Genomic DNA, 22287 nt, shown 5'->3' with positions numbered 1-22287 from the left:
GGCCAAGCATTCGGCGTCGGCGACATTGATTGGAGGCGGTATTGAATGTTGAGCGGCGAATGTCCTTGAACACGCCAGTGCAGATATGAGGAATGTCCGCCTTACGTTAACCATCCGTGAAGATGATGTCCTGGCGTGTAGACTACTCTGTGCAAACATATGAGGCACGGGCTATGGACGGCCTTTGTGGTGTTCGGGATCCAAATTTCAAGAGATGGGTTTGAGCTCGAGGAGGCTCCGCAGATGCGTGGGAAGGGCTATATGAGTATGAGGTGAGGAATCGGGGGTCCGCCCATTGAGCGCAGACGGAGTCGACGTTGTTGGCTGGAGAGGTGCGCCTCTATGATCTCCTCAAGATGTTTATGTATGTCTAGTTTAAGTAGCCGAATCGTACTGGTATGACGAGGTAAATGGAGGGCGGCTTTAACGGCTTAGCGGTGTAGGGCATTCCGTTTATTGAGTTGTGTTCCGCTGATGTGGTGGTAGGGGAGATGGTAGACTAGTCGACTAACGATAAGGGCGTCTATGACCCTTAATGCGTCTTTTTCCTTGAGGTAATGATTGCGGCTTGAAATGCGACGAATTATATGTGTGATCTGGTTGATTTGGCGCTGCAGGAGTTGCACGCTGAAGATCAGGTATAGTTTCGAGTATCCGGGCTAAGGGAGTTAGGGCGATGTTAATGATGATGGGTGAAAGGACTTAACCCTGCGTTGTGCCTCGTTTGAGTAAATGGATGATCGGGGAGGTGCAGGAGCCAAGTGTGATATGAGCCGGCAAAACTGCATGATACTCAAAGTTGTCGTCATCGCAAATAGTAGTCACGAGAAGCAGCCGCCAAGGGCTGTCAGCGTCGGCATGTTGGCGACCACTTTTGTACAACACTGTAGAGTTGAACTGCTGAAGGTATAATGCCCAGCGGGTCAACCGACCGCAGGGGTCACGCAGACTCTCCCGCCAGCAAATTCAATGGTTAGTGGTGACTGTAAACGCATGTCCATAAAGGTACGAAGGAAATCGCTGTACGCCGAAAACGACGGCAAGGCACTCTTGCTCCGTCACGGTATAATTGCGTTCATACATGCTGAGCGTGCGGTTTGCGTCAGTAACACCGTGTTGATTCTCACCATGCAGTTGTATGAGCACAGGCCTACACCGATGCCACTGGAGTCAATGTGGAATTCAGTGGGATCTGTCGGCCTAAAATGATGCAGTATGGGCCACGAGATAAGAGGAAACTTCAGCTGGCCAAGCACAGAATCACATTATGGAGTCCATTTGAAAGAAATATCTTTCTGCAAGAGGCATGTGAGCGAGTAGGTGACGTCAGCAAACTTGGGGATGAAGCGTCGAAAGAAAGAGCAAAGTCCAAGAAGCTCCCAAGTTATTTCACAGAGCTCTTTGAAGCTTTTGACAGCTTCAATCATATGTGGTTCGGGCCTAGAACCTTATCAACGAGATGCCCAAGCACAAAGATCTAGCATTCACCGAAGCTGCACTTCTTAGAATTCAGCACGAGACTGGCTTTCCCCATGCAGTTAAGGACAACAGATAAACGGCTGTTACGCTGGGCGAAGGTCCTCCCTAGAATCATGACGTCATCTAGGTAGCACATGTGATTTCGCCACTTCAATCCACGTAAAAGGGTGGTCATAAATCTTTCAAAGGTAGCCAAAGCGTTGCATAGCCCGAACGGCATCACAATTAATTCATATAACCCATCAGGAGTCACGAAAGCAGTCTTCTCTTTGTTTTTCGGATGCATCGCGATCTGCGAGTATCCAGGTCATAAATCAACAGAGAAAAAGTAGGAAGCTGAATGGAGGCAGGCAATGGCATCATCAACGCGCTGGAGCGGGTAAACATCCTTCTTTGTGACAGAGTGGAGGCGGCGATAGTAGACACAAAATCGGCATGTGCCATCTTTGTTTTTCACCACAATCACAAGGACAGCCCACGAACTCTACTATCCCTGAGTAATTCCTTGTTGCACCATATCGCGAACCTGTCCGTCAATTATCTTTCCTTCCGAATGTGAGACATGGTATGACATCTGTCTAATTGGGTGTGCAGACCCGGTGCTGATCATGTTGTGCATACAGGAAGGTGGAATTGGTGGTGGCTGATGTCGAGCAAAGTCGAATATGTCCCCATGTTTCGAAAACACTTCCATCAATATTTGGCACTCATTGGTGGGTAGCGATTTGTTTATCAATAACAGGAATTTGGAATCTGTCAGATCGGGACGTCTAGTTGAACGAGCAACGCCGTTACTGAACGCGGCGATATGCACAGAAATGCGTTCTTCCTCAATGTCTGCGAGTTTCAAACCACGTGGCAATACGACAGCTTCGTTGGAATGACTGACAGTCTGAGGCATGGCACGGCCCTCGTTCACTCGAGCAATGCTCCGGGGCACCAACACTCTTTCGCGCCGGCGAGGGAAGCGGGTTCCACCAGAGCGTCGTGTCAAATAAGCAGACATACGCTCGTGGCATCCTGACCAAGAATGACCTGCTTTAATGTTTCGCCATGAAAATATATACAGCCTAAACGGTCACACGACTTCTGTGAGGGCTGGGTGAAGGAAAAGAAAGTACAGCGTTTATCTAACGCGTATCGGCTGTACAGGCGCGCACAGTGCGTATGAGGATGATGCCACATCTTCCACTGTTTACAAACCTGTGTGTGACCACCAGGAAGGAAAAGTACTGTTCAATTTACTCATCTATGCCGAGTCTTTTCGGCTGTCGAACGACGGTCCCATATCGCGTCGTTATTTGCACGGAGTTTGAAGTTGTCTTTTCGGGTACGTTCTCTTCGTTGTTGGACAGCTGCTTGACCACGATGGTCTTGCCAGGCGAATTCGAAACAGTTTGTTTCACTCCCTTGTCGGTTGTTTCCGTAGGCTGGCTTGTTGACCCTGTTCGTCCGGTGAGGGCCTGGTTTCTTCTCCCTCTGGGATTAATAACAGATGACGTCTGTTTCTACGTGTGGCTCACCCTTGACTCTGGATCCAGTAAGACCTGGGACGAAGTCGAAAGAAGAAGGAAGCAGCTTTTGGTGCTCCGGAATATTTGGTTTTATCGAGTTCCCAGGGTCCCGTTTGCAAGTGCATTTGCTCGGAGGGCCCCTGTCGTCTTCCAGGGACCCTCAGGGGGACTTCTACTGGCGTCCTTCCACACTGCAGCGATACTTTGCAGCCTTCAGAGCTCATCTGGCAGCCTGGGTAGGCCTGACAGTTGCTCGAACAACCATAGCTGACACGGTTGCTGTTGCTGGCAATGCTCACCTCTGCTGATTCTACCGCGCACCCTCCAGCCACAGCGGACCCTTCCGACAGTAAGGCTGACCTTCCGGTCGTTACTGCTTTCTTGGAGGCTTCCGCCCCGGAAGTGAATGCTGATTCCCATTCGCATTCGCCTTCGGAGACGAATTTGACACATCTGTCTACTCTACCGGGCCTCTCCCCGCATCCTGCGGTCATTGAGCCATCCACAGATCTTGATGAACTCCCGCTGGGTTCCGACGCTGCCATTTTGAGGGCACAGGAGCAGCTGATATCTACAATCAACGCCAGCAAAAGTAAGATTGGCCGTGGAGTTCGCGCTGTCCTCGTCTCGCTGGCTTCGTCTCTGAATGCACAGGCAATGCACTTTTTGGGTTGTGCTGTACGGGACAGGGAGCGTATCCGTTCTTTACATGACCTAATCTCTTCTCGCGACCGGGAAATAGAAGCTCTTAAGGCCGACAACGCGGAGGAGCTTTCTTGTAGGACATCTGCTTGCGAAGTTAATCCGCTGAGGACTGGACGTAATGTTTCTCGGACCTTCGCAGCAACTTTGCAGGCCGCTCCACATTCCGTGGCATCTCGCGAAGCAATTCGCAGATCCACGGATGGTATTCAGGACTTTATAAGGCCTCGCGAGCATCATACTGTTAAACCTCACCAGATGGTCTTAACGTCTGCGGCCGCTACAAATCATGTGGGACAGCAAGTTGCAACTCTGCTCAAGGCATCAATAGACCCAGAATCCGAGGGGATTGGCGCTCTCAACCTCCGGTCCACGAGTCGTGTCTTGGTAGTAACTTTCAAGGACAGAGGAGATCTTGAGCGTTTGAGGGCAGCCATCACCCGCATTGAGGCCATCAACGCCTCAATTAAGGTCCAGGGTCCCTCGAGGAGGAACTCGCACGTTGGGCTATCAGGTATTGACCCGGACGTCCTCCCGGATAATTTGGTGGCGGTCGTCACCGCAGGAACCCCGGATTATGCCCCGATTTCAAAACATGCAAGGTCAGACTTTCTTTTACTCAGCGATCTGGGCAGCGGGTGCACATCATTGAGGTCGACCCTCCCGCCTTCTCCCGACTTCGCGCCGCACGTAGGGTCACGATCGGTTGGACTTCAGTAGAAGTCCAGGAGGATCTACATGTGCCTTTGTGTACCTTTTGTGCACAGTACGGTCATGCCCTTCGAGCTTGTACACAAAAAACTTCCCCGGATAAGGCGTGTTGTACTCGATGCGCCGGTTCGCACCCCATTGCGTAGTGTCCCGGACCGATTAAGTACCCAAACGTAAAATGCGCACCGGCAGGCTGCCCTTGTGCCCATCCTGCTGGTGACGTCTCATGTACTATCTTGCAGGATCGAATACGGGCAAGAACCAACTATGGCTTTTAGGACCACGGCAACCCTTCGTCCCAACCTTAATGTTAAGTTCTTACAAATACATTTGGATCACACACGCTGCGCGACTGCCCCTATGGTTAGATGCAGTCAAGATAATGACAGCACAGTAACTGCTGTCTGCGATCCATAGATTACCCCTAAAAAAATATCAGGAATTCCCCCTTCATTTCATAAAATTTATTGCACTGAAAATCCCCGCTGAGTTGGATGCTCTACGATCCTAATTTTGATATCTTTCCTACTTTCATTTCAACTGAGCTTGTTGCCATTTTCTGTTCGACATCGGCTTATTAATTTCTTTTCATAGCAGTATATATACCACCTCGCGCAGATATCGAAAGCTTACCTGCTTTACTGGCAACTTGTGTACAGACTTCACCTACAGATAATATTATCATTTGTGGTGACTTTACCGCAAAAAACCTCCTTTGGAGTGGAAGTGTTACGGACCTAAAAGGAACTCACGTTTAAGCATTTGCTGCATCCAATAACTTGGTTGTTATTAATAATCCAAATTCCTTGCCAACATATGAAACTCCGTACGCTTCAAGTTGGATTGAGATCCCTGGCTTCCCCACACTTACTAAACGAGGCTTATTTTTGGGAAGTTTTGCTAGATTCATCCCTTTCAGAGCACAGATTTTGTTTATTTTTCTTTCATTTCTCAACCTTCATCAAAGTTTAAGAGGCTTACTAGAGCCAGCTCATGTCGCTTAATTTCCCAGTTAGCGTCTCTGAATTGGTTTCAGCATTTCTATAATCATCAGATCTATTAAGCGCCTGCCCTTGATATCATCCTTTCAAAATTTAATCAGATATTTATCAAACTCTACAACGAAAACTTACGTTCTGTTAAATCTACATTTCCTGAGGGATCTGTTTGGTGGTCGGTTGATTTGCGCATCGAGCGCTCACGTGTTCGGGCTCTTCGATGTCGTTTTCAACGTATTTCCGATCCTACACAGAGACTTTACCGCCGCTCAATTTATTATAAAGCTCTTGCTGTCTATAGAGCTAACATCAGGCGCACACATGACAATTACGTAAAGGAACTTTGCTCAAATGCTACAAGGAAATTCCTTTTTGGCAAGCCATACAAGTATGCTTTTGGAAAGCTCAGGACTCCCTCAATAATTCCTATGCTGATATACCCTGACGGTACCTATACAGAGACGTTTAAAGACACTATAAAGCTTCTGATGAATACGCATGTCGCTGTGGACGATTTTTCTTTAGATCTACCTCTACATACTCACGTTACGGATATTATTAAGCAGCCTTATAATAACTCAATCCAGGATCCACCGTTCACTCTTGAAGAAATTGAGGCTGTTATAACTTCAATGGATTTAACGTTTTCTGCTGGCCCCGATCTTTCCTCGTTTTGTCGTTTCCTTGTTTATTGCTCATCCCTTCTTCTTTTCCTCACTTTTCAATTCTCTGTTTTTGGGTCACTTCCCTTAACCATGGAAAGTAGGCAGAGTTATTTTTATTCCCTAACCCAACAGACCACCGGACCTTCCGGGCTCATACTGCCCGATTTTTAATAATTCTTCATTTGGTAAAGTACTCGAGCGCTTGCTTTATGTTCGACTGTACTACTTTTTGTCAAAAAATAACTTGCTTCCCAGGAATCAGTATGGTTTCACTCACGGCGGGAATTCTGTCCAGGCCATTGATAAATTACGTGAATCATTACAGGACTTTAAAGGTGCATTTCATAGTGTTTGGCACCCTTTAATTTTGCGTTTTCTAAGGCAGCATCAAGCAATTCCAAGAGAAGATAACCGATGGTCGCTGAGGGTAACAAACTGGATTCCAAGGGAAGGAAAACGTAGCAGGGGGCGGCAGAAAGTTAGGTGGGCGGATGAGATTAAGAAGTTCGCAGGGGTCAAGTGGATGCAGCTAGCACAGAACCGGGTTAAGTGGAGAAATATGGGAGAGGCCTTCGCCCTGCAGTGGGTATAATCAGGCTGATGAAGATAATGATGATGATGATGAAGGTTCGCCTCTTTTCCCATTACATTGGAACATTGTCCTTTATGACCTTCTAAATATACCTCTCCCTTCCCCAATTCACATTCAGGCATATGCCGACGACACCATTATCCTTGTACCTGGTAAGACAAGTCGCGAGTTATCTACCAGCGTTTGGACTTTAGTCCAGCAATGGTTCACCGAAAATCGTGTTCAATTAAACGCACAAAAATGCTCTCATGTTTTATACCATAATAAAGTACCAGCATTACATAAGCGTAAACCCACCATCCGTCTTGGATCTCACAGGCTTAAGTGCGAGCCAACTATCAAATTATTAGGGGTTGTTTTTTATTCGTACCTTACCTTTATCCCCCATGTAATTCACTTGCAAACTAAAACTTTGGCCTCTACCACTAAGCTCCTTAATTGGTTTAATTTACCCTTTCGCGTTTCACCTTCTCATTTGCGTCAAATTTATCACCAAGTCATTCTCCCCTCGCTTACATATGCTGCCCCTGCTTGGTGGTATCACTGTCCTCTTTCTCTACTAAGAGATCGCGTCCAATCACTACAACGAATACCACTCCTCGCTCTTACTGGCGCCTACGAAACCACGCGAACAGCTGCACTTCGCGTCCTTGCAAATGTTGTTCCGTTGCCTATTCATCTAGACCAATTATGTGCCGAGTTCAAGTTTTTTACACTCCGGCCACCAATAGTTTATGGCAACGTTACATACAACCCTTTGAAACACAGCCATTGTTCAATATCCTTGGGCTGATCATCCCTCAATCAAGTTTAAATTTCATTTTATTGAACTCACCTACCAGGAAGCCATGTTTTTTTCTTCCCAACGCGCACTGCATATCTATACAGATGGGTCGTTCACACTTCACTCCGCGGGCGCAGCTTTTGTAGTGCTTAACTCAACCCAAACATATTATTTGTTGATCGCCTTTCTTTGCAGCCACCTTCCAGTGCGTATGAAGCGGAACTTGTAGCCTTTAATTTTGCAGTTGAATATGAACTTATCAACCCTCCCACTACGCCTATTCATTTCTATACAGATTCTCTGTCTCTGCTCTCTGCCACCTCTTGAGTAAATTCGTTTAACCCCATAATTCTTACCATTAAAAAAACTTGTCGCGCTTATCGTCTCTCGCTCCATTCATGTTATTCCATATCCGGGGCCACTCCGGCATTTATGGCAATGAGTTGGCCAACCAAGCAGCTGGTAGCACAGGCCAGTACGGCCGTTTACATCCTTCTACCCTTTCAAGACGTTATGTCCTTTCAGGCTTACAACGTTCTTCCCTTGTCTTGTGGAGCACATATTGGCGCGAAAATAATGGCGGCACAGAATTATTTATTGGATACCCGATACCCTCAATATAACACGCACTTGTCCGCCCCGTAATGCGATTACAATTCTAATTACAGGGCTGGCAGATTTCCTTTTAATTTAAAAACGTACGTCTATCCTCCTCTTCACTTTGTTCCTGTGGCAAAATGTGTAATGACGTCCGTCACTACTTCCAAAACTGCTCCCTTACAGCTTCTTTTGTTTCTCGCCTAAAGTCTTTTTGCTCATCAGATATAACGTCTCAATACCCGACGTTGCTTCGGAATCCTGTCGCTTGTGCAATTTTAATTCAAATGGTTCAACGCATAAGCAGCACTATACCTGCCTATTGTCGCTGACAATCTTCTCTTAATTGAAGTATTTGCTTGCTATTTCGCATTCTTTAAAGTATATGCCGTAGGGTTTATTTTTCTACGTATCTCCTCATAAAGGTTACCTATGTTGTTCTCTTTTTCTCTTTATTTCTGTCCTAATCCATTTTATACGTATATATATATATATATATATATATATATATATATATATATATATATAATCTTTTCGAAACATGCGTTCCAATTATGTACGTAATCATTTAGAGTTGATTTCCTTTTCTTTTCTCTCTAATATTATCCTTGAATCCATTGTTTTTCTTCTCAGGTACCCTTTATTTCTCTCTCTTTTTTTTCTGGCTGCCTTATTACTTGGGTGCATTTTTGACCTGTTTCCTGTTGTGGCGTGCACGCTGCTGCTGCCAACCAGTCCATCCTTGGCTCTACAAGCACCAGTGGATTTCCGTTAGACCCTGTACTTGAGTCTGGGGATGAGGGACTCCGCGGAGTATTCTGCCAACCCCCAACCACGCTCTGTACAGAGGAGGACGATTGCTCTTCCTTTCAGCCCGTCTGATTAGGACACGCCCACTTGATTGCATGGTGCGCCTATGGCTGTAGTGCGCAGGTCACTTATGCCTACTGGATCACGTTTCTACGTGTGCATTGGTATTTCGTCGTGGCGTGCCCTTCGATACCGCCAACTATCCATCTTGGTTTTTACAAGCACGAGCGGATGATCTGCTGATCCTGTGCTTGAGCCTGACGATGGTGGGGGCGAGGGTCCCGTCGGAGGGTCCTGAAGACCTCCTACCACGCTCTGCACAGGGGAGGGCTCCGTTCTCCTGTGTTGAGCAGAGTGCTTAAGGCATGCCTTTCAGTTTTCCTGGATGTGCCCGTGACTGCAGGCACTCTTGCCTACAGAACCAGGTCCGCATGGGCAGCATGCATACTGCTTTGAAATGAGTGGAGTTATTTTTTTTTCTTATTCCTCTGTGATATGTGATATTTTACTTTTTTTGCCTTTTCTGCTGCGGTTGTCACACGAGTCCGGTATAGTGGTGCAGTAGGTTTTTTATTATGTATGTTCCTCCATCGTTTCTCTTACCCGTGAATTTTGCGGTTAATATAATCTGGTTTAGTGACGGATATCTTTTCGCATCAGACTAGATTTAAAAGTGTTTTTTTTTTCTCTCTTAATGTTTTGTTTAGGTTTTGCAATTCTTTCTCATCCCCTCCCTCTTATCTGTGGTGTCGGCACTTTCTCTTTTTTTTTTTGTTTTATTCTTCTGTTCCTAAAATCAGCATTTTATCTCTCTTTGTGAATTTGTGGACCAAGGATTACAATGGCGTAGGAGACTGCAACTCTCTATTGTTCACCTGATTTTTATTTCCTTATTAGGGACTGTCCTGTTTACTTTTCTACCTCAGTCTGCCGTTTTTTATGCTTTGGGTTTTGTACGTCTGCCTCTCTATCCGTATTGTTATTGGTCATTTTGTATGACGGTGGTTTTGCTGCTGTTCTTTTCTGGTTCCTGTTTTTGTTTCATTTGCAGGTCTGGATGCTACCTTCTGGGTTTTTCCTTTTATTCTTCTTAATCTAGCCTGGACCACCTTGCGACAGGACCTCGCTTTTTTTTTAAATACCTTCTATCGCTTTTTAAAAAGTGTTTTTTTTTTATCTCGAGCTTCTGCTCTCTTTTATTTATTTTAATTGCTTTTAAGCCTGGCAAAGCTTTTGCTGGTCCGGGCTCCTTCTCCTTTTTTATGTTTTTTTTTTCTCAGTTCGAGAGGACGATTAAAATGGTAGAAATGGGTGTCGAGGCAGGACGAAGGACTGGGCCTCCGGCACATCTGTTTCGAAGCGACACATGCTCTCTTGCGGACAACCTGGGAAGAGGTTTAGCAGCATAATGTCTGTCAAAATACAGCTTTTGTTTATGCCTGTATTTGTCGTCTTACTTTTTCTAAGAGGCGCTTACTGCTCGAGGGTTTAATGCATATGGCAAGCATGGTACCCTCGATCGTAAGCGACGGCTCATGAGCAGTTGAGCTGGACTGTAGCCGGTTGGAGCCGGTGAATTTCTATAGTTCAGCAAGGCAATGTAGGGTTCCTGCGCCTTCTTAAGCAGCCTTTTGAGTGTCCCTACCATGCGCTGAACATCGCCATTAGGCTGTGCGTAACGAGGACTTGTGACATAATTCAATCCTAATTTCTTGAAAAATAAGGAAGGCAAGTGATACGAACTGTGGTCTAATTATCTGATATTACAGTTTTCGGGTTCCCGTGCCTGGCGAAGATGCTTTTCAGGTGCTGGATGACCATCTCCGATGATGATGCTCGATCCTGCAGGGCCAGCTCAGGATACCTGAAGTGATAATCGACAACGGCAAGATAGGCAGCTCCTTTCATCTCGAATAAATCAACTCTGATTTTTTTCCCATGGGAGCTTGGCTGTTTCTGAAGGTATCTTGGTCCGCAAAATTGGGTGCTCTCTTGCTCGCAAGTTTGGCAGTTTGCTACGGTTCTTGCAATTTCTTGGCTTATTCCTGGCCAACAGAACGACTCCTTTGCATACGCGCGCAGCGGACGATGCTTTGATGTCCTTCATGGACTCTTTGAAGCATTGCTTTCCGCAATCACTAGTCTGGAATCCTTCAGAAGTAGCCGTTTGCAAACCGTGATTTTGCCACGATGTGCGCAAAACTGTTTTAGAAGTGGCGGTAGCCGGAGTGTTGCAGGCCAACCCCGCGTGCACGCTTCGAGCAACAAGGTGCACTCTGGGCCCGTTGCCTGTTCTGAGCGTATGCGGTAAGGCGTGCCATCTGAGAGTGCAAATCGAACGACTCAGTTTCGTGGGCCGAAATGTCTGCTTCGGACAGTTTTCCGATGGCAGCCCCGATTGCATCCCTCTGGCCCGTGAAGGAGTGTCCGCCGTAGCAATGGTTTTTCCAGGGACATGCGTAAGTGTAAACGAGTACCACATAAGACGTACCTTGAACCTTTGAATTCTCGATGGAAGAGACTCAAGAAGATCACGACCCAGTAGCTGAACTATAGGGTTATGATTAGTTTCAAATAAAAACGTGAGATCCCGGACAAATTCGTTGAAGCGTTCTGCTGCCCACGTCAAAACCAATGCTTCCTTCTCCATCTGCGAGTATAGTATCTCTGCTCGGTTTCATGAGTGATCTGGAGGAATATGCTACAGGCCTTCTTTCGCCGGGCGGCTGGTCCTGGAGTAGAACTGCTACAAGCCCGTGCGATGACACGTCCGCTGATACGATTGTCTGGTACCTGAGGTTGTACCTTGCTAGGCACCTGCTCGAGCTGAGAGTTGCCTTGATTTTCTCGAAGGCTTCCACTTGTTGGGTTCCCCAAGACCAGTCGCTGTCGTTGTTGAGGAGGCGGCGCAGAGGCGCCGATAGCGACGCAGCGTCAGGAAGGAACCTTGCGAGGTGGTTCATCATGCCCAACAATGAGCGAACTTCGGCGACATTTTCAGGTTGGGACAACTTTTTGATAGCCCTAACTTTCTCGGTGTCTGGGCGCACACCACTGGCGTCAAAATCATGCTCAGGAATTTCACCTGGTCGAGAGAGAAATAACATTTTTCTGTGTTGAGAGTCCCGCCCGTCTTTTGCAGTCGGCCAATCACGTTACGTAGGCGGTTGTTGTGCTCCACCTTGTTCTTGCCGTACACCAGAATGTCATCCATATAGTTCAACACACCGTATAGACCTTCTAGGAATTGCGAGAACTTCCTTTGAAAAATGCCTGGTGCTGATGTGATTCCGAACGGTAGCCTGCAGTAGCAGTACCACACAAATGGCGAAATAAAAGTGGTTAGCTTTTGACGCTCCTTGGAAAGCTGTATTTGGCAGAAACCGGAATTAGCGTTCAGTTTAAAGCAGACCTTGACTTCTTGAAAGCTACCCATGACTTGCTCTACTGTCGGCAGCTAAGGCGCTCCCGTCTTACAAACCGGTTCAATTGCGTGAAGTCGACACATATTCTAACCGCTCCAGACGGCTTCACCACGGGAGCAATAGGCGCGCACCATTCTGTCGGCTCTTCTACCTTCTCTATCATTCCTTCTCGCTCTAGCCTATCTAGCTCTTCCTTGACCCTTTCTTTCATGGGTATAGGTATCCGTCGTGCTGTAGACACTACATACATGCATTTGGCACGAGGCGTAATGTATGTTCCCCTGCTTTCGAGCCTGTTCCCAGGAACCCTTTGGAATATTTGCGTACCATGTCATCAGCAGTCGACAACGCATCCAGAAAACGCACAATTCCTAGAGCTTTGATAGCTGGCAGTCCCAACAGGGGCGTGCGCAAGTTGTGCACGAAGTAAACAGTTTGGTGTGAACGGCTGTCTTTCCAGTCAATTTCAGCGACATACTTTCCGATTGTACGGATGCTCGCATTGCTCGGGCCGATAAGATTGCCTGCTTGGTTCAAAGAACGGGCAAGGAAAGGAAAATTTTCACCTACGACTGTCACTTCCGCTCCAGTATCCTCTTTCATGGAAACCTCGTGGCGATTTATCAGCACCTTGACGAAGTGCGCAGAAGCGCTTTTCTGTTACTGCTCGACCATGCCGAGAAATTTCTTATCGAGTTCGGCAACGCCGTCGATATTCCCGCCTGCTTGCTTCTTTTTTCGGCATGCTTTTTCAAAGTGGCCTAACTTTGCACAGAACCTACATCTTTCTTGTTGCGCTGGGCAACTGGTGCTCGGATGAGATGGTCTGGCGCAGAAACTACAGCTGTTTTGGCGGTTAGCAGTCTTCTGTCTAAGTGTAAACGCGTTTTTACGCGTCATTTTCTTAGGCTTTACTGCGGAGACGCAAGCCTCTGGGAACGCGCTGTCGTCCCCTTTTAGCTCAGCTTGCTCTTTCTTCACCGTTTCGCTTACGCGCTTTTTCCAGAGCAATGTTCAGCATGAGATTTGGATCCATCTGGAGTTCTTTCGATAATGCGTGGTCCCGTAGACAGACTACGAACCGGTCTCTAATTAGGCGTTCCTTCATCTCCTTAAACTCTTGGTGGGGACGAACTAGCTATGAAGCTTCGATTTTATCAAGCTGAGATCCTTCATTTCTTCGTCTGTGACGCTTAACGATCGAAGAATATGCCCATTGTGTAGAGAAGAATTCTTACTTGAACTTTGTCTGGCTTCTCATGTAGTCCGAACCTGTAGTCATCAATTTCGTCCATCCAGGCAGGCCTGTCCGCGGAGTTATGGAAGTCGAAAGGCCTCGGCGGCTTGATTCCCTTCATTCCGAAGCCTTGTTTGTCGCTTGCTCTCGGAACGCCTAGATGCAGCTGCTGGTCGTTGACCGGTTGACGGCGCTGCAGCGGTGCTACGTCGAAGTCTGCTTTTATTCCACTTCTGACACCATGTCAGATAAGCAGGCAGACGCTCATGGCATCCTAACCAAGAATGACCTCCTTTAATGTTTTGCCATGAACATATATGCAGCCAGAACGGTCACATGACTTCTGTGAGAGCTGGGTGAAAGAAAGGAAAGTACAGCGCTTATCTAGCCTGTATCGGCGGGACGGGCGCGCACAGTGCGTATCAGAATGATGCCACACGTCGATGGCATTGGGAACCGCGCCAGAGGACACAACTGGGATTAAGATGGCGTATACCGCAGGAATGACGGTACCTTCCAAGACAGAAAAGGCTTGGGCAGGCTGCGGCGATTATTCTATGAGGGCCAATCGAAGGCTAGGGCTTATTGATATCCCGCCATTGTAAAAGCCGAAAGTTGATGCATGCTTTTGTAAAAAGTCAACATCTAGAAGATCGTGCGTAGGGCGAGGGAGCACCTTAAATACCGTTCTGAACAAGTGTCCAGCAATCGCTACATTTACATAGCAGATACCAGGTGGAACCAAAACATCTCCCCCTATACCACGAAATAGGACACTGCGATCCCAACCAAATACAATTTTAGAGCTGATGCGATTCTTAAATTCTAAGCTCATCACGGACACTGTAGCACCAGTATCTAGTAGGCCACCACACAAACATCATCCACTAACACTTCCAGGCGATTCTTGGGCATAACGACAGGTAGAGGAATTGGTAATATCGATGACCTGGCAACCGCACCTCCATCGGCCGCACAAACTAGTTTGCCAGAGGTGGCGAGACGCGGTGGGGAGAGGTTGAACGTCGGGAGCAGCGAGCGGGGTGATTCAGGCTCCGGTCAGAAGCTGCAGTCTCGTGGCAGTGCGTAGCGAACCTGAAGGGGTTGTAAAGGTCCGGTCATGAACTTCTGGACTCACGATTGGACCATTGGCGCTGTTAGCGTCGAACCTGATTGCATCGGCAGAATCAAGATATATGTCCGAGCCTACCATAGCGGTAGCTAACTGGTGGCTCACAAGCACGGTCAGGATAATAGTCCTCGGTGTCAGGATCGGAGTGATCAGGAAATTGCAGCCGTTGGTGGTTTTGCGGAGGAGGCGGTGCGCTGTAGCAGGAACGAGTGATTGGAGCAGCGCCGTAGGAATCGTTCCAAGGTTCACGAACAGCATGCGTGTGAGTGGTAGTACCCCAAAAAGAAGATCGCTGGATTGTAACTGCCTGCAGGGAGCAGCTGTCACCAGGGGCTGCACTGCAGCTCACAACATCTCGATGGTGGTAGAGTTCATCGCGGATAATTTGGCGAATAATGTTGGGTAAATTCGGAGGTTCATGAGAATGCTCATGACAATAGACGTTTCTAACGGTGGTCACATTGGGCAAGCGGCCGAAGTTCGCGAGGTTATGCGGCGCAGCTTGAGAGCTGCGAACGTGCGACAATGCTTGATGACGGCGGTTGTAGAATCCAAGGTATCCTTTGTGATTTGAGTTAAACAGCGCGAAAGAAGCCCGAAAGCGAAGCGAAGAAAGGACAGGAAAGAGCGCTGACTCACAACTGAATTTTATTGAACGAAATTCGTACAATATATAGGAAGGCAGTGGAAAAGATAATCAGATGCCGTCAACGTCACATGGAGGTAAAGAGCCAAAAAGCGATAAAAACATAATGGGGTGATAAAGGTAAAAGTGTGCTGATTTCAACAAGAGATGAAAACAAAATGAAGAAGTTAAACTTGATGACAAAAACAGTAAAAACAACATGGTGTAAAGAGCCAAAAAAAACGGTAAAAGCTAAAAGTTAACTGAATTCGAAAATGGATGAAATTAAAGTGAAAAAAGTTACACTTGAAGACATAAACAGTCAATGAAACATGGTGTAAAAAAAAACATAAAACAGATAAAACTTCGCTAGCAGGTAAGAAGTATAAAACCGATTAAAACTGACGAAATGAAATTGTGGAAAAGATAAAAACTGATAGAAAGTGACCACGTGTGGATAAAAATTGCGCACGAACCTTCACGAAAAACGAAGAAATCAACAATTAAACACGCGTAGTGAGCCAAAAACCTAACAAAGTTGTTTTAAGAAGGCAAGTTCATTCTCGTACAAAGATTTTGAGGCGTCGCTCACACAATCCTGCTCTTTCTTTTTGTAAAGAACGCTTCTTTCAACTCCCGGTCTACGCTATCCCTACTTCTATCTAGAACAACTGTTTCGCGTAAACGAGGCATGCATTTGCATTCTCTGCAATGACGTGCTAAATTAGAGCCAGTGCCGTTTCAAAGTGAGCGCGCGTGTTCCCTTGAACGTTCGTTCAAGCACCTTCCGGTTTGTCCGATATAAACTTTGTCGCATGTAGGCGGAATCTGGTATATCACCCCTTCCCTACACCTGACGAACATGTTAGCATATTTCACGCCACAGGTTTGTTCTCTTGGTTTTTCGTTGTTAATCCTATGACACAACGTAGTTAGCTTGGAAGGGGCAGAAAACACTACAGGAATCTTATACTTATTGGCAATGTTTTTCAAATTATGGGCTACACGGTGGAAATACGGGACAACGGCTGGTCTCGCTCTCCTGTTGCCTTCCTGGGAAACATTCCTCTTTTTGCCTTTAACTTTTTGGAGCAAAGCTTCAGTCACTGCCGATATCACTATCACTGTCTGCGGAAAACCTGCCCGTAGTAGCCGTGCTGCTGCAGTTGGAAGCTTTCCCGCATGCAGTGCTCACATGATCTTATTATTGCAGAACCTAATCCTGATGTGGCTATCGCTCGTTTGACTGTTTTTGAGTGAGCCGACTCGTATTCCAACAGCCCTTTTTGAGTCCGAGGTTTGTACATCCAACAGATGCTGTCTGGTTCCAAGGGGAGTTCTAAGTCCAATTGGTGCATAGCGCTAAAAAGACAAGGACACAGCGAGACACACAGGACGGGCGCTAACTTACAACTGAATTTTTATTGCAAGACCAGGCAATATAAGCATTTTCTTGACAAAGAAGAGGGGGAGACATAAAAGCGTTAAAATATAGGAAGCAATCAAACAGCGTTATCGTCAAACACGTTCACAGATTAGCAGACAGGTATTGCATTTCTTTGTCAGATAAAAACACTGAGGCAGCACTGATGCACTTATCTTTTTGCAATGAAATATTGAACGCCTCTATGATTTCCCTTGTAAGCTGATCTTTGTGGCAATCAATGACGTCCGACCTTTTAAAATCGGGATAACAACTGGGACATTTCTTGGTTTTTCCATCTATTTCTTTTTCATTAATGTGGCAAGCAAGATGCCCTTTGACACCATTCCTGACATCATTGTTATATTCGCGTAACCTGTCATTAAGGCATCTGCCGGTCTGCCCTATATATTTCCGGCCGCATTTCAGTGGTATAGAATAAATTACATTATTTTTACATAAGACATATTGGTTCTTATGATTCTTTCCACATTTTTTGGCTTTATTAGCACGAGGGTTCACGCGGTTACATAGGTTTGATAATTTGTCAGGAGCGGAGAACACCACCCGCACTTTGGCTCGGCTCATTGTCCTCTTTAGATTGTGGGAAAGGGTGTGGCAATATGGGATAACTGTGACTTTCTGTTGGTTTTTCTTTTCATTCTGTGGAATAAGTTAATTAGGATCAGCCTTTCCCAAATGAAATAGTGTATGCTTCAGCAATTTCTGAGCGACGGATACCAGAAGATAGGGCGGGTAACCTGCTTCTTTTAGCCTATTGCACTGTTTAAGAAAACTAAACTCAGTATGGTGTGTACAAGTCTTTTTGAGCGCGTTGGACAGGATAGATTAGCAACGGCACGTTTCACCGTTTTTGAATGAGCAGAATGGAGCGGAAGGACCGGTTTTTTGCTTCGTGGTTCATAGGACCAGCAGGTGTGACGTGCTTGTAGGTGCAGTTTTATGTCCAGAAATTGAATAGAAGGATCATCAGGCATTTCATGAGTAATGGTTAAGGGAGATAAGGCGATGTTAAAGCATTTTAAGATTTGTTGTGCGGTGGCGTGACCGTCCGGTCTGCCTACACTCGTCAAAACCAAATAGTCGTCTACGTAACGAAAAATTTTTATGACAGGAAAACCATCCAGAATCTGATCTAACTGTCTGTCTACTGATGCCAGAAAGATATCGCTTAAAATTGGTGCGATGCAAGAGCCTATAGGAACTCCCGTTTTTTGAAGATAAACGGTACTATTCCAGGAACAAAACGTTGAGGAAAGGTACATCGTTAACAGTTCTAGGAACCCTTGCACCGACACCCCTGAGGCGTTTTGGAAAGCTGTGGCGCCATGATGGTCAATGCACTCTTCAACGCATGAAAGTAGCTTGTCTTGGGGTATAGAATAATACAAGTCTTTGACGTCAATAGAAAAGGCACTTAACCCACCCCTTCGAGTTTTAAGAAAATTAACTACATCTAAGGAACTTTTTGTCTGATACGGGTCTTCAATTTTAAGCATCATCAATTGGGTCTTGAGAAAGTTCGATATCGATTTTTGCCATGACCCCTTTTCAGATACAATTACTCGAAGAGGGCATTCAACCTTATGGGTTTTAGCGGCGAAGAACATATTCAGTGTATTGTTTTCACTTTTTTCTATACTCTTTTGAAGACCACTTAGGTTCAACTTGGAGCATAACTGCATCGCTGTTTTTTTTCACAGACGCTATAGAGACATTTTTTCTATCAAAGACAGAATTTATGGCCGAAGAGGCTTTGGAGTCAAACGTGGCTTTTGGTAGGACGGCAAACCCTCCCTCTTTGTCTGACAATAACAACCAAAGCGAGTTCTCTCTTAAATATGATATCGTACGGCTAATTGGAATATTGCATCTGGACTGCTCGTACCTCCTCACAGCGTCCATACCTTCAGAAATGCATCTGTCTTTTTCCGGGTCGGCAGCAAAACGGGAGGCATGGTGAATCATTGCGACCAGTTCTGGGGCTGTTTTCTTGGGCGGAACGGCGAACTTTGGTCCTAATTCAAGCACACAGGACACATCACGAGGAAGGGAAATTCCGGCTGTGCAGTAGACGTTGCTCACCGCTGTGCATGTCTTCTTAGGGAGCAGAGACCTCAGAGCAGGCAGGGTCTGTTGCCAGATGAATTCAGTCGACTTTCTAGCGATGACAAGGTGTTCCCTGAAGGCCTGCATGCTTCGAGAAGGTCCACACGCCGCTTGAAGTCGAAGGAGGAGAGCGTTTTTGTGAAGGCGGGTTAAGTCCTGTCATTCTGACCTCATGATCCTGCATATCCTGACGCCGTGTCCTTGGGATGGCAGATAACCGCCAAACCACCAGCGCAGTTCAGGCGGTAGAATCTTGTGCCGAATGTAGAATCCGAGCACCCTCGATTTACAAGCAGACATAGCAATGAAGGAGACAATAGTGCACGGTTGCAGAGACACACATGGAAAAGGGCCCTTTGTAGAAGAAATAAAATTTGCAAGAGTGGAAGCATGGGCGAGTTGGTGATGGTTCGATTGGTGCATAGCGCTAAAAAGACAAGGACACAGCGAGACACACAGGACGGGCGCTAACTTACAACTGAATTTTTATTGCAAGACCAGGCAATATAAGCATTTTCTTGACAAAGAAGAGGGGGAGACATAAAAGCGTTAAAATATAGGAAGCAATCAAACAGCGTTATCGTCAAACACGTTCACAGATTAGCAGACAGGTATTGCATTTCTTTGTCAGATAAAAACACTGAGGCAGCACTGATGCACATATCTTTTTGCAATGAAATATTGAATGCCTCTATTATTTCCCTTGTAAGCTGATCTTTGTGGCAATCAATGACGTCCGACCTTTTAAAATCGGGATAACAACTGGGACATTTCTTGGTTTTTCCATCTATTTCTTTTTCATTAATGTGGCAAGCAAGATGCCCTTTGACACCATTCCTGACATCATTGTTATGTTCGCGTAACCTGTCATTAAGGCATCTGCCGGTCTGCCCTATATATTTCCGGCCGCATTTCAGTGGTATAGAATAAATTACATTATTTTTACAGGAGACATATTGGTTCTTATGATTCTTTCCACATTTTTTGGCTTTATTAGCACGAGGGTTCACGCGGTTACATAGGTTTGATAATTTGTCAGGAGCGGAGAACACCACCCGCACTTTGGCTCGGCTCATTGTCCTCTTTAGATTGTGGGAAAGGGTGTGGCAATATGGGATAACTGTGACTTTCTGTTGGTTTTTCTTTTCATTCTGTGGAATAAGTTCATTAGGATCAGCTAATAACTAATTTCTTTGATTGTCCCAATAAAACATCAAAAAAAGACAAAGTACTATCCCCAACGCTTTCCTTAGCCTCGCCGACTGTTGGCTTCTTTCCTTCATGTATTATAACGAGCACCCTCATTTCCACTCAATTTGATCTGCTTGTAGCTTACGGGGGTCTCGGTTCTGGCAGTCTTGAAGCCATAGGTAGCGTAAGGGGGTTCTAGCACAGCTTTCGCCCTCGCTCTTGATCCCGTTCTACGTGACGCTGGCGGTAACAAAGGACGTTCCACGTCCGCCGCTATGACTGAGGGTGGCGCTGGTGAACACTCTCAAGGCTCAGTATACAGACAACAAAATACCCAAGCAAGTAGCAAGGGGGACAGCGGCCGATGTAGCTCAGTTGGAAGAGCACCGGACGCAATATTCGGAGGTCGTGGGTTCGGTTCCCACCATCGGCACGTTGTTTTGTCTTCTACTTTATGTTTAAATATATCTTTCCCCTAAACAGATTACATTACTATTTTCTTTGATTGTCCAAATAAAACATAAAAAAAAGACAAAGTACTATCCCCAACGCTTTCCTTGGCCTCGCCGACTGTTGGCTTCTTTCCTTCATGTATTATAACGAGCACCCTCATTTCCCCTTAATTTGATCTGCTTGTGATAAAAAAGTTATATACGTCCTCCGCGACGCCCTTTAGCGATGGCCGACCCTGTCTTCCTCTGACATGCGTGGATTTGACCGCTTTGCACAGTTTCAGGACACCTTCATTGTACGTTGTGTACGTTTCGCCATGCACTCGCGCTCGCTGGAGTAAAGTATGCTAGCGCATTTCCTTTTTTCCGTGGTATCCCCAAAGAATTTCGAATCTCCTCTTGAAAGCGGTCTTAACTCGTTAAGGACGCTTCATAGTTCTGGAACCAGGGCTGTGGCGTCCAAGAAAAAAACAACGTTGGCCAGCTTGACTGTGGCGTAGTAGCGATTGTATTTGCTCACTGGCTGATAATTGGTGGTCCACACATGCACGTATTCGCCAGCCTTGCTAGAAAAAGTCCGGGGCTCGCGGTAGTGCTGCCAAGCGTGTGTCGCTGAGCCTGGCTGCCGTGCGTCGCAGTCTTGCATCGTTGTCACGGTCAAAGTTGATAGCCCAGCGAGTCGTCGGCTCCAACGAGGTAGAGAAGGGTCCGTGGGTATCGTTCCAACACCACTGTTAAGGTTTATTAAAAGGATACGACTCAACATTAGCCTGGGCGTTCAAGGAACGATGGCGAGCTTCTCCTTACACTTTGTTTCTCTTTTCAGCGCTGTCTCACGATATTCTTTTCCACATCCCCTTTCTTCAATCCGGACTCACGGAAACGCAGCGAAAGAGCAGCTTGCGCTGTGACATAAACACCCATACTGTACAAAAATTCGTATACGACACGGTAAGTTCGTACACCATGCTGTAAAGTCATATCTACGCCACTCAATAAATACAAAACTCATGACAGTGTATTGCGACTTTCGATATCTGCTGCACGGCGCCCGCGGAATTGAAAGAGTGAAGACATAAGGCGGATATGCGAATGCGGCATTAAGTTACAAACGTTGTCACAAACGTTGTCACAGCAAGACTGCCTTTCAAAAGTTTTTATAACGGATGTAGCGCCATCTGGGGCGAGCCATCAATACTTCCTTGACACAGTGTTTTTGGCCATTGAACATAGGCGATGCAATCGTGCAATGCGCTAGTTCTGAGTGCCAATAAGCAGACGGGCAATCTCGATTCGAGATTTTTCCCTACTATGAAGGTGTATATGTTGAAATCTTTTACTTTTATCTTATTTCTAAATTCTTTTCAATAACTTCTCATAGTCAAGGTGCCGCTTCGACAGGCATACATATTAGAGAAATAACTAAATAATTCGATCCCGATGTTGTTACACATGCGCTCGATCAGTGCATACATTATTTGTTATCGACCTCTGGCGAAAAGGAAAGCTGTAGAAAACGCTCTGTTCTCACAACAGGATTTCTGTGTGGTGTTGGCCGTCAACCCGATGTGACTAAAAATATTTCTTCTGCAGGATCAGAATTTCGTCTATTTACCAGAGAGACGTGCTACGGAACGTCACACCATAGAAATTTACCTGAAACACTAAATTTAGTTGTCACGTAAAAACTAAATACAGCAAAACAGTATATCGCATTACTGACATGGTTATGGGCTTTTTTCGGCTGTGGGCAGGCATATAAAACATACTAATAGCGAATAAACGAAGGCTTTGTATTGCTCAAAATATTACTTGGCAAG

General features: G+C 46.1%; 1 non-coding gene and 1 pseudogene across 1 annotated transcript; one reads left to right on the top strand and one right to left on the bottom strand.

Moving 5' to 3' along the window:
• Nucleotides 1-3455: 3455 nt before the first annotated feature.
• On the bottom strand, nt 3456-13849 carry LOC146187466 (uncharacterized; annotated as a pseudogene).
• Nucleotides 13850-20375: 6526 nt separating this feature from the next.
• Nucleotides 20376-20448, top strand: TRNAL-CAA (transfer RNA leucine (anticodon CAA)). Its single transcript has one exon. It is a non-coding gene; the product is annotated as a tRNA-Leu (tRNA).
• Nucleotides 20449-22287: the final 1839 nt, after the last annotated feature.

Source organism: Amblyomma maculatum, chromosome 6, assembly GCF_055883805.1.
Source record: "Amblyomma maculatum isolate TAMU_Amacu chromosome 6, ASM5588380v1, whole genome shotgun sequence".
Classification (NCBI taxonomy): Eukaryota; Metazoa; Arthropoda; class Arachnida; order Ixodida; family Ixodidae; genus Amblyomma; species Amblyomma maculatum.
Note: the sequence above shows the minus strand (reverse complement) of the source record. Positions and strands in the feature narration are given on the sequence as shown.